This window comes from Entelurus aequoreus, linkage group LG02 (assembly GCF_033978785.1).
Source record: "Entelurus aequoreus isolate RoL-2023_Sb linkage group LG02, RoL_Eaeq_v1.1, whole genome shotgun sequence".
Classification (NCBI taxonomy): domain Eukaryota; kingdom Metazoa; phylum Chordata; class Actinopteri; order Syngnathiformes; family Syngnathidae; genus Entelurus; species Entelurus aequoreus.
In genome coordinates this window covers 61889561-61902858 of record NC_084732.1, presented here as the reverse complement: position 1 = coordinate 61902858, position 13298 = coordinate 61889561, and positions in this window count along the sequence as shown.

Sequence of the window (13298 nt, the reverse complement as noted above, 5' to 3'; positions counted from 1 at the left end):
GCTGGGTTCATATCTGTGCTTTCTCTAGTTCAACAGCGGTACTCGTTTAAGTTGACTCCTTGAAAGATCGACAGCTGTGCCATGTTCTTTATACTAAAAAAGTGCCCGCTTAAACTGTTGTCAACCAAAAATCTGACACCTCAAGGAGTAATTTCTTTGAAAAATGGGTACATTTGTGTTATGTTGTATGGTTAACTTCGTTATCACTCATTTTTGTAACAAGCAGATTTATGTTTGGCAGAATCAATATAAACAAAGAAGGGTGGGAGGCGCAGGAGGAATGACATACACAGAATAAATCAAGTACAGCGGCACAGCTTTCTAACCCAAATGCATAATCTTGGTCATTCTTGATCAAATAAAAGCTCAGAGAATATAATTCTGGAATCTGGTGTCTGCAACACTGGCATTTTTTTTTATTAATTGGAGGGAAAAAAATGCTATAATATTTGTTCTCTACCTAAGGAAATTAGAAAGCCTCCTGTACATGTTCCATAGGTGAGTAGTGTCAGCAACATAGGAAACTGACACTAAAGACGAGTTACTCCTTAAGCCTGTTGGATGGAGACAAAGACTAGGTGATGATGGAGGTTTTAAGGCACTACTGCCCTGTTGACTGCTTGTGGATACAAGTACTGTACTGTATGTCAATAGGGTGTAACTGATGACTGCAATTTAAGCCCATCTGCCCTTCCTCCTTTTGTTTTAAGGATATTTTTTTAATTAAGAACAATTACAAAACTCTCACGCTCCTATGCTTCTCATTTACCGTCTTTAAATATCTTTATCTGTCTGGTCAATAGATTGAAACTTTCCAAGATAATAGCATCAGCTAGGACACCACTATTTAATTGTAACTCGACATACTTGATTTATGAATTATATAATCAATAACATATTTAAGGGTTTACAATAAAAATAGCTTACACAATATTTGCGGTGAAAGGTGTTCTGATAAATGAGCTGATGATAATTTTTCAAAAACACCTTGCTTCCTGTTAAAAACCTATGTGTTTTATTTTGAAACCAGTTTTACAGGAAGTGAATGTGTATGTTTTTATCGGGCTTTGATAAGTTCAACACCAAGTCAAACTCTCTCCTACTCCGTAAATTTCAGCTGTTTTTTTTTTTTTTGAAAGAATAAGTGCTAATAATTGAATCGTCCACCTGGTCATAAGCCGTCCATCCATCCACCCATTTCTACCGCTTGTCCCTTTCGGGGGTGCTGGAGCCTATCTCAGCTGCACTGGTTCTCAATTATTTTTTGTATCTCCCCTCCCTGGGGGGGACATAATTTTTTCACTCCCCTGTGAAGTGAATCTTTATTTAGCCCTATGTGTCAAGATAGTCATATGACGCCATAGGTTTTTAAAAAAAAATTTAAACATTTGTCATCAAATATTGTATAATATAATATGTTGTGTTGCTATTGCTTTCTGGGATACATGATCTGATCACATTGTTTGGTCTGTAAAAGAAACGCTGATTTCTGAGATGATTTAAATAGAATGTTACCCTTTTTGGAATGTAGTTACACTTTTTTGATGCGTTTAAAGGTTTGAGAAAATATTATCTGTGAATGTTTTAAGAAATATGTCTTAGCAATTGAGGAAATACAAAAGCGCCATGCCACTTTACTGAATTAACCACAGCACCACCTAGTGGTTACTAGTCCACTGTCCATCCATCCTTCAATTTTCTACCGCTTGTCCCTCTCGGGGTCGTGCGGGTGCTGAAGTATATTAAAAATGGTTGCTTACAGGCCAAAAATTACTTTTGTCCATGCATCCTCATGAGCGACAATCCGTCCAGGGAGACTGAAGTGACCACTACATGCGCGTTTAGTTCCATGACGCTCGTCCATCGCAACACTCAACGCCAGCTCCGCAGCCCCGTCTCTTCGTCCTCGTCGGCCCAGGCCTCTCTATGTGGACTAGTGTAGCAGAGAGCCAGCAGCTGGTCTCCGGTGCAAACATTGCCATGGCCCAAAGGTTTCCCCAGACAGATCCATAAGTTCACAAAAGTGCCACCCCTTGTTGCGCAGTCCCAAAAGGGCTCGAACCAAAAGGCAAAAAAAGACATGGAAACATCAAGAAAAATGGACAGACAAGAACGCAGAGCTCCTGCAACCAGCAGCCATGTCTCTATTAGAAAGGCATAAACTATTTTAGATGTTTGTCTTCGTTTTATTGAGCATTTATTTCATCAGGTAATACGATTTTGCTCTTTATTCGGCGGTCCTTGAAGCACCACAGTTATGTGTATGAGCAGTGATGGGCAGTAACAAGCTACATGTAGCTAAACTATGCAGCTTAACTACATTTTCCTGTAGCATGGCGGTAGCTTAGCTAATTTTTTAACAAGTAGCTTTTCCTGTAGCTTAGCTATGTTTAGACTCATCTAGCTAGGTACCTTACATCAAAGCTACAAAGAAAGAAAATGGACTGTGATTCCAGTCCAAAAAAATACAGAGAAAATACAATGACATGGATGAATGAGAACATCCATGATGATTAGTTAGTGTTCGTATGATGAGTCACAATTGGCTAAGGTTGGGGTGAAACATTACGGACTGGCCAATCAGAGGCAAGATAAGGCGGGTCATCGAAACTAGTAAACAACATTATAACAGTCACACACTTATGTCATGATGACGATGAAGAAGTCGGTCTTCAAGCTGAAGACCCCCCCCCCCAAAAAAAAACATACTTTTGAAAATTACAGAGAGATTCTCTCCTGTAGTTTAGATTTTTCTTTTAGTGACAAAGATGACATGCGGGAAACCCACAATAATGCGTGTTCTTGGCCATACTTAGACAAATGTTTACGTTTAGAGAAAACAATGCCCACAACCTTAGTTTTTAGTCGTTTACTCCGTAAACCAAAATCATAACTGCTCCCTTCATCTAAGACGTCCAACACAAATTTAGTAACACACATTAAAGTGAGTTGACTTCATGAAAAGTTTTACTGCACATAATCATTACCAACTGTTCCCAAACAACATTTTTTTGTTTGTTAAGATATAGATAGATGCTGTTTTTTTCACTGTAGGTAGAGAAAATGAATAACATTATAGGGGTGGGCCAAAGAAAAGGCAAACTAAATAAATACATACAGTGGGGTGGTGCGGCCCTAGAGGTAGCTTTAGGGTGTCCCCAGCTAAATGACAAATGGACCCGTAGGTACAGTCTCATTTGCAGTGGTGTGGACTCGAGTCACATGACTTGGACTCGAGTCAGACTCGAGTCATGAATTTGATGACTTTAGACTCGACTTGACAAAATGTAAAGAGACTTGCAACTCGACTTAGACTTTAACATCAATGACTTGTGACTTCACTTGGACTTGAGCCTTTTGACTTGACATGACTTGCTACTTTCCCCAAAACCCAAAGCTTAAAAAGTTATTTGGGAGCGCTCCGTATCTTTCATTTTCTACGTCTGTGTCTATAAGCGTGTGTGCTGCTTGTCAGCTGGTGTGCTGTCAGTACAATAGCCAATCAAATTAGATCTACGTTGTTTTCATCACACAGCTCTCATCAAATCAAATTGCAGGACAACCACCGAACATGAGTTGTCAAACAACGCGGCAGTGAGAAACAATTATGCCAAAGTTGGTTTCGTTTGGGTATAAAAACTACGACTTGGTCAACAAAAAACGAATTGCCGTATGCAAATCACGCAGTTCGAATATTACAGACGGAGACGCAACAACTTCCAACTTCGTTCGACATTTGAAGTTGCACAAAGAAGGGTAAGTTTTGAATGTAAGATAACGTTTATTGGCTAAGTAACATGACTTTTATTTGCTGTGTAGTTAAATCAGTGAGGCTGTAAACTCACTGCTAACGTTATAACCATAGACATCTTATAAGGGTACGCAGCATTGAGCGCTACTGCCTATTGGCACAGACGAGACGCGGCGCCGCCATCTTGGAGTGGTGATCCGCTCCACTCAGTGCAATTCATTTGGCAGGAGCAATGAACTGTCAGCGAATTTAATTCATTTTACCTCACTGAATACCACTGATTTTCACGCGGTTTTTTTTTGTCAAACGTGTAGCTATGATAACGGACACATGCTTTGGCGTTTTTATTATTCATAGTTTACTTAACAGTAATATAATATTCGTATACGCTATAAATGACCAGACGTCCGAGATCAAAACTGGGAATATAATCCCATAGAAGGGGGAAAAAACGGTCAGCTATTTTTAAGTTGAAGAAACAATATGATTAGGTTATATATACATGCATATATCCTACATAAACAATGTATGAATACATTAGATATCTATATATCTTAGGGACCTATAGACTGCAGCAGCAGAGAGTTTATTCTGTCTTGACACTTTGTATTGATATTTTCTATTACATTCTTCCCTTAAATGATAATGTTTACAGTGATTGTTTTATATGTATTTTTTATGTATGTCGCTTTGGATAAAAGCGTCTGCCAAATACTTCAACATATATAAACACCTGAAAGTCTTTATATCAGCTAAAACCATACCAATCTGTTATACTGGATTCAGAATAAAACCAAATGCTGTCTTACCCAACAATGTTAGTATTTGAATATTGTTACTTGAAGACTTATTCCTGGTTACAATTATACTGTTAAGAAAGTATTGTGTTATATTTTGCCTAAAATGAGAATGCATCATAATCAGTGGCGGCTGGTGAATTTTGTTTTAGGTGGGGCTGAAAGTTTGTAAACCAAACCCCTGTAGGGGGGTCATCTCCCCCGGAAGATTTCTTTGTGATTTTCACATACAAATATTGAAGATCTTTGCTCCTTCTCAACTCTGTGGTTATATTATTTTCATAAAATACAACCAATAGTATGTTAATGTTTGTTTTTGTAAATGTGTTTATTCTGTAAAGGAATGAGTTAAATGTTTAAAATTGTTAAGTTAAAGTTAAAGTACCAATGATTGTCACACACACACTAGGTGTGGTGAAATTTGTCCTCTGCATTTGACCCATCCCCTTGGGGAGCAGTGGGCAGCAGCGGCGCCGCGCCCGGGAATCATTTTGGTGATTTAACCCCCAATTCCAACCCTTGATGCTGAGTGCCAAGCAGGGAGGTAATAGGTCCCATTTTTATAGTCTTTGGTATGACTCGGCTGGGATTTGAACTCCAACCTACCGATCTCAGGGCGGACACTCTAACCACTTTAAACTATTAAAATGACTGGTTAATAGTGCTATTATGAATTGCAATGTCAGCACTATTTTTTTCCCTGCAATTTCAAATGCACTTGTTTTAATAAATAAATACAGCGTTTTAAAAGCATACACAATCTGTGTAAAAATATTAGTCTGTGGTTAAAAGGACTTGAAAGGACTCGAAACTCAAAATGCAGGACTTGGGACTTGACTTGAGACTTTCTAGTCTTGACTTTGGACTTGACTCGGGACTTGCCTGTCTTGACTCGGGACTTGACTCGAGACTTGAGGGCAAAGACTTGAGACTTACTTGTGACTTGCAAAGCAATGACTTGGTCCCACCTCTGCTCATTTGCAACCACATTGATATTATACATGTGGGCCATAGATAGAAATGCTGTTAAATGTAGCTTTGATGTAGCAAGCTACTTTTGTCCTGGAGCTTGCTACAATTCTCTGGGGATAGCTTCTCCTGTAGCGTAGCTACATTTAATCAAAAGAAACTTGTAGCTTAGCTTACTACATTTCCCAAAATAGCTTGCCCATCACTGGTTATGAGATGCAAAAGTGAAAGCTAGACATAACTTTTTCCAAATGCTACCACAAAGTGCCGTGTTTTTCTAATGTGAACACACAGTTATACCTTTGCCATTTGATTGATTGATTGAGATTTGCATTAGTAGATTGCACAGTACATATTCCGTACAATTGACCACTAAATGGTAACACCCGAATAAGTTTTTCAACTTGTGTTAAGTCAGTCGGGGTCCACATTAATCAATTCATGGTACAAATATATACTATCAGCATAATACAGTCATCACACAAGTTAATCATCAGTGTATATACATTGAATTATTTACAATCCGGGGGGAGGGGTTGGGGCGGGGGGTTAGGTTTGGTTGATATCAGCACTTCAGTCATCAACAATAATATCATCTGAGAAATGGATATTTTAACAGTGTAGGTCTGACTTTGTAGGGTATGTACAGCGAGCAGTGAACACTAAAGTAGCCCTCTCACCTTTTTAAGAGTCTCTCCAATTTAGTCTGTCAAAGTCTTTCTTTCCAGATTTGATGCTAGTCGCTTTAAAAAAAACTAAAAATAAAAAAGTATTAAGTATCAGACTACTCGGTAAATATAGTGACAATGTCGCTAAATTGGCAACACGGATCCCTCCTGCTACATATTTGTATTCTCTGGCAGACCAGGGCCCATCTACAGTATATTGCTTGTGTACGCACAGGGCCGAAAATGTGTGCTGTGTGTTTTTTACGCAAAGTATGTGATCTATAAAAAGTAGGGCTGTCAAAGTAACACAATATCAAGTTAACTCAAAGTTATTTTAAATGGCAGAGTTTTTTTTATGTGCGCACGTCCTGTGTGACCAGTTGATGTTGCACTTGTGAGAAAAAATAGCTAGTAGAAAATGTCAAAGATGTTTGGTAATCTGTTATATATTGCCTAAATCCATGCTAGTACATCAATTGAGGATTAAAGAGGTGGGACATATTTTCTGGCAAGCCGCAATATTAATGTGTATTTTCTCTTACAACATGTTCTAGTTGATAATGCTCAATACAGCAGACTAATTGCAAAGCAACATCTTTGGCAATCAGGAATGATCGTAACAACCTTTATTTTGTGTTATTAATGTGCTAAATTTGTATCCAACACATAAGTGTAGGTGATACAAATATACGGTTGGGAATACTAAATCAAGCATGACAGCATCGCACAACAGATCTATTTTCTTATTGTCCGTAAAGAGTGTTTTTGTCCATTTTGTGTTGAATTGTTTAACGCAGTGGTTCTCAACCTTTTTTCAGTGATGTACCCCCTGTGAAATGTTTTTTAATTCAAGTACCCCCTAATCAGAGCAAAGCATTTTTGGTTGAAAAAAAGAGATAAAGAAGTAAAATACAGCACTATGTCACCAGTTTCTTATTTATTAAATTGTATAACACTGCAAAATATTGCTCATTTGTTGTGGTCTTTCTTGAACTATTTGGAAAAAAGATATAAAAATAACTAAAAATTTGTTGAAAAATAAACAAGTGATTCAATTATAAATAAAGATTTCTACACATAGAAGTAATCATCAACTTAAAGTGCCCTCTTTGGGGATTGTAATAGAGATCCATCTGGATTCATGAACTTAATTCTAAACATTTCTTCACAAAAAAAGAAATCTTTAACATCAATATTTATGGAACATGTCCACAAAAAATCTAGCTGTCAACACTGAATATTACGGAGCCCCTAAAGGGACATGGGAATTTTTTTTTTTTAGACATGTATCTCGTGCGCACGAGAAACTTTTTATTTAAAAAAATAAAAAAATATTATTATTATTATTAATTTTTTTTTTTTTGATAAAAAGTTTCGAGAAAGTTTCTCGTGGCCACGAGAAACTTTCTAGTGGCCACGAGAAACTTTCTCGTGGCCACGAGAAAGCATTGGATGCGTGCTGATGGTTTGGTGTGTGTTAAAATGGCAGTTTAGGAGTTAATATGGCTGTATTTCCAATTAGGACTTTCCCCCATGTGTGTTGTGGCAAAATGTGAATGCTTGATTATTAGGTGTGAGACAAACACTTTATCTTCCTGGTTATTGTAACGCTACGTGTTTGACATTATTTAAGACTTTATCATGCCCGGGAAAGGACAGTTTTCCTCTTCTGTGGCTGTGGGGGGTGGGCGTGGCTTGCGGACCTGCAGCGAAGCGGAGTGTGTCAGTTAGTCCCATGTTGATGTGATCAAACTTCTTTCTTGCTTGGAAGATACACACACAATTGTAACTGTTATTTCTTCCTGCACATAATAAATATGTACAACGTGTTTGGATGTATTCATTTATGTAAAATTGTCGGTAAATGTAATATTGCCTGACAAAAAGTGATTCGACGTAATATTTTGATATTTACACATCGCATATTTACACACGCGCATCTGACTAGAATACCCTTATGTGCATTACATATATCAACATCAACTACCTACTGTACTGTTTACTTGTTGAAATACCCTTTTTAGAGCAAATATCTACCCATATAATATGTGTATATATAATATATATACATATGTATATATATATATGGGATAAGCGGTAGAAAATGGATGGATGGATGGATATATATATATATATATATATATATATATATATATATATATATATATATATATATATATATATATATATATACATATTTTGTATAAGCATGTATATATATACTCTACCGTTCAAAAGTTTGGGGTCACATTGAAATGTCCTTATTTTTGAAGGAAAAGCACTGTACTTTTCAATGAAGATAACTTTAAACTAGTCTTAACTTTAACGAAATACACTCTATACATTGCTAATGTGGGAAATGACTATTCTAGCTGCAAATGTCTGGTTTTTGGTGCAATATCTACATAGGTCTATAGAGGCCCATTTCCAGCAACTATCACTCCAGTGTTCTAATGGTACAATGTGTTTGCTCATTGGCTCAGAAGGCTAATTGATGATTAGAAAACCCTTGTGCAATCATGTTCACACATCTGAAAACAGTTTAGCTTGTTACAGAAGCTACAAAACTGACCTTCCTTTGAGCAGATTGAGTTTCTGGAGCATCACATTTGTGGGGTCAATTAAACGCTCAAAATGGCCAGAAAAAGAGAACTTTCATCTGAAACTCGACAGTCTATTCTTGTTCTTAGAAATGAAGGCTATTCCACAAAATTGTTTGGGTGACCCCAAACTTTTGAACGGTAGTGTATATATATATATTATATATTACTGTAACTTGTTCTTAAAAAAAAGTAGTTATTTTGTATGTCAAATTTAGTGTTTGTGTGTATATATGTATACTGTATATATGTATGTGTGTTTTTTCCTATACAGTATACATGTATATGTGTGTGTGTGTGTGCGTGTATATACTGTGTATATATGTATGTATGTATGTATATATATATATATATATATATATATATATATATATATATATATATATATATATATATATATATATATATATATATATATATATATACACATATAAATTATATGGGTAGATATTTGCTCTAAAAAGGGTATTTCAACAAGTAAACAGTACAGTAGGTAGTTGATGTTGACGTATGTAATGCACATAAGGGTATTCTAGTCAGATGAGCGTGTGTAAATATGCGATGTGTAAATATCAAAATATTACGTCGAATCACTTTTTGTCAGGCAATATTACATTTAATGACAATTTTACATAAATGAATACATCCAAACATGTTGTACATATTTATTATGTGCAGGAAGAAATAACAGTTACAATTGTGTGTGTATCTTCCAAACAAGAAAGAAGTTTGATCACATCAACATCGGACTAACTGGCACACTCCGCTTCGCTGCAGGTCCGTGGCCACGAGATACTTTCTCGTGCGCACGAGATACATGTCTAAAAAAAAAAAAAATCCCATGTCCCTTTAGGGCTCCGTAGAATATTGTATTGTTGCATTTCTTTTCACAGTTCTTTTTGACAGAAATTAAAAAAAAATCTCACGTACTCCTTGGCATACCTTCAAGTACCCCCAGGGGTACGCGTACTCCCATTTGAGAACCACTGGTTTAATGAAATAACCAACTTTACTCAAAATACCTTGACTGATTTCATGTTTATTAAACATTATGCTTTTTGAATCGCTCTTGTATGTTGATACTTGATATTATATCATGGTTTATTATATCCACGTATAATGCATAGCACCATTAATCGGAGTGCTACTTGTCAATCATATATCTTTACAAATTCTTGAGAATAAATATTTTCTTCATCTGCTTCTAATTTTATAAAAGATACAGATTTGACAATAATTAATGTGAACATATATTTTATATGTATGTATTTTTAATTCTACATACGTACAATTATTTACTGATTTACCAATAGTTTCCCATATTTAAAAACATATTCTTCTGATATACATATTTACTCAACAAGACACTGTGGTGACTTATCAAATCACCTCAAACACAGAGGACGAGGACCCTTTCTTTGGAACAAACTACCACCAGCTATTCAATCCACAACTGCTTTTGATTCTTTAAAAAAAATATTGTAGAAAATATTGATTTAGAGTGAAATATGATAAATGTGTTTGTTGTGTATGATATCTTTTGCAGTTGACTTGTCTATTCTTGCTGCTGTGATGTCTTGGGGAGGGGCCTTTACAAGACCTTAGGGTCTTCTTAACCTTTCCTGCAAATGTGTTTTTCTTTTCATTGTATAGTCATTGCTATTTTGTGTGTGCGTGTGTGTGTGTGTGTGTGTGTGTGCGGACAAAAAAATACATACAAAAACATTTGCATACAACCAAGTGTCTAATCCCACGTTGATAGTATCAACAACTACAAAAATATCTGACAATAGTCTGTAGTAATCTTGATTAATCATGAGTTAACTCTGGAAATTAGATTAATCATGATGACATTTTGGAATTGTTACACAGCCCAGTTAATCACAATTAATTGGGAGTTAACCGCGGATAAAATAAATAATGATAAATTAAATAAAATTCATGATAGAATATTTTAATCTTTTCACAAACGATTGGGGAATGGTTTGGGGAGATTTTGACATGGTTGCAGGGCTGGTTATGAATAATGATATGGTAAAACCCATAAAAAAACAAAATGTAATTATTTAGAAAACTGTAAGTGGACGAACAAAATGTTTTGCAGCACAAACGTAGCACATACTATTGGAACGCATTTGGGGATATTTAGACATGGTAGGGGGGCCACAAAAAGTTTAAAACTTAAAAATTATAATCGTTAGACCAAATATTTTTGCAGCACAGACGTATGGTTGGGTGATTTTAATAACACGTTATTAACATGAAAAAAAAACGTTAATAACTTGAGAACTGTAACAGCTCAAAAGAAAATGTAGTGGTTATGAATATTGAAACGTTAATAACTTAAAAACTATAATAATTTAGACCAAATATTCTTGCAGCACCAACGTAACACACACGATTGGGAAGATTTGGACAAGGAACTTCACAAAGGTTGAGCATTGTCCAAACGATTAACTGAACATCAGCAAAAGCATTTTACAGCCTACTACAACTGACTCGTCATCCTCCGATTGTGCATCCTGGTGCATGTCCTCCTCGAGCAAACAAACCACACACCCACCTGAAAAAATGATGTAAGAAATATCATGACTCATCATAACATGCCTTCCTCGCTTTCACTTCTATCAAGTGTCCATTTTAGGTGTATTATGGGGTCTTGCACAATGGTCAGTATGAGCATAATATTCTCATTCTTTTATTTGTAGCCAATAATGTGAATGTAACTTTTAAATGTTCATTTTAACCTTGGATTATTATTTATTATGCTCAATGCATCATCTAGATCAGAGGTGTCAGATGTGGATTCACTCACACATGAGTGGGTCAGTTACAACAGTTAAAGATCTTTCAACACCTCGCCATATTACACAACTGCGCCTGCATTTAATTAGTAAAGTATTATTATTATTAAAATCATAGTATTGTTTCCAACAATATGATGACAACTATTGTGTATTTTAAAATGATAAGTCATGGAATTGGAATTGGGGGTTAAATCACCAAAATGATTCCCGGGCCCGGCGCCGCTGCTGCCCACTGCTCCCCAAGGGAGCAGTGGGCAAGGGAATCATTGGTACTTTAACTTAAAAGCAGATACTAGATACAAGTGTATACAACTGTGTGGAGGGGGGCGTGGCCTGCGGACCTGAAGCGAAGCCGTGTGTGCCAGGACCGGCTTCGAGATCAGCGACAGGCAGAGGTGTGGACTCGAGTCACATGACTTGGACTCTAGTCAGACTCGAGTCATGAATTTGATGACTTTAGACTCGACTTGACAAAATGTAAAGAGACTTGCAACTCAACTTAGACTTTAACGTCAATGACTTGTGACTTCACTTGGACTTGAGCCTTTTGACTTGACAAGACTTGCAACTTTCCCCAAAACCCAAAGATTAAAAAGTTATTCAGGATCGCTCCATATCTTTCATTTTGTACTTGTGTGTCTATTGCCAACCCTCCCGTTTTTAGCGGGAGAATCCCGGTATTCAGCGCCTCTCCCGACAACCTCCCGGCAGAGATTTTCTCCCGACAAACTCCCGGTATTCAGCCGGAGCTGGAGGCCACGCCCCCTCCAGCTCAATGCGGACCTGAGACTGAGTGGGGACAGCCTGTTCTCACGTCCGCTTTCCCACAATATAAACAGCTTGCCTGCCCAATTATTTCATAACATCTAGGGCTTCTATCTATCAGCGTGTGTGCTGCGTGTGTGCTGCCAGTCCAATAGTCAATCAAATTAGATCTACATTGTTTTCATCCCACATCATTCACCCAATCAAATTGCAGGAAAACCAACAAAGAAGAGTTGTCAAACAACGCGGCAGTGAGAAAAAATGATGCCAAAGTCGGTTTCGTTCGGGTATAAAAACTACGACTTGGTCAACAGAAAACGAATTGCCGTAAGCAAAACATGCAGTTCAAAGATTACAGACGGAGACGCAACAACTTCCAACTTCGTTCGACATTTGAAGATGCACAAAGAAGGGTAAGTTTTGAATGTAAGCTAACGTTTAATGGCTAAGTAACGTGACTTTTATTTGCTGTGTAGTTAAATGAGTGAGGCTGTAAACTCACTGCTAACGTTATAACCATAGACATCTTATAAGGGTACGCAGCATCGAGCGCTACTGCCTACTGGCACAGATGAGATGCGGGGCTGCCATCTTGGAGAGGTGATCCGCTCCACTCAGTGCAATTCATTTGGCAGGCGCAATGAACTGTCAACGCATTTAATTCATCTTACCTCACTGAATACCACTGATTTTCACACGTTTTTTTGTCATACGTGTAGCTATGATAAAGGACACATGTTTTGGCGTGTTTTATTATTCATAGTTTGCTTAACAGTAATAGAATATTCTTATATGCTATAAGTGACCAGACGTCCGAGATCAAAACTGGGAATATACTATAATCCCAGAGAAGGGGGAAAAAAACGGTCAGCTATTTTTAAATTGAAGAAACAATATGATTAGCTTATATATACATGTGTATATCCTACATAAATAATGTA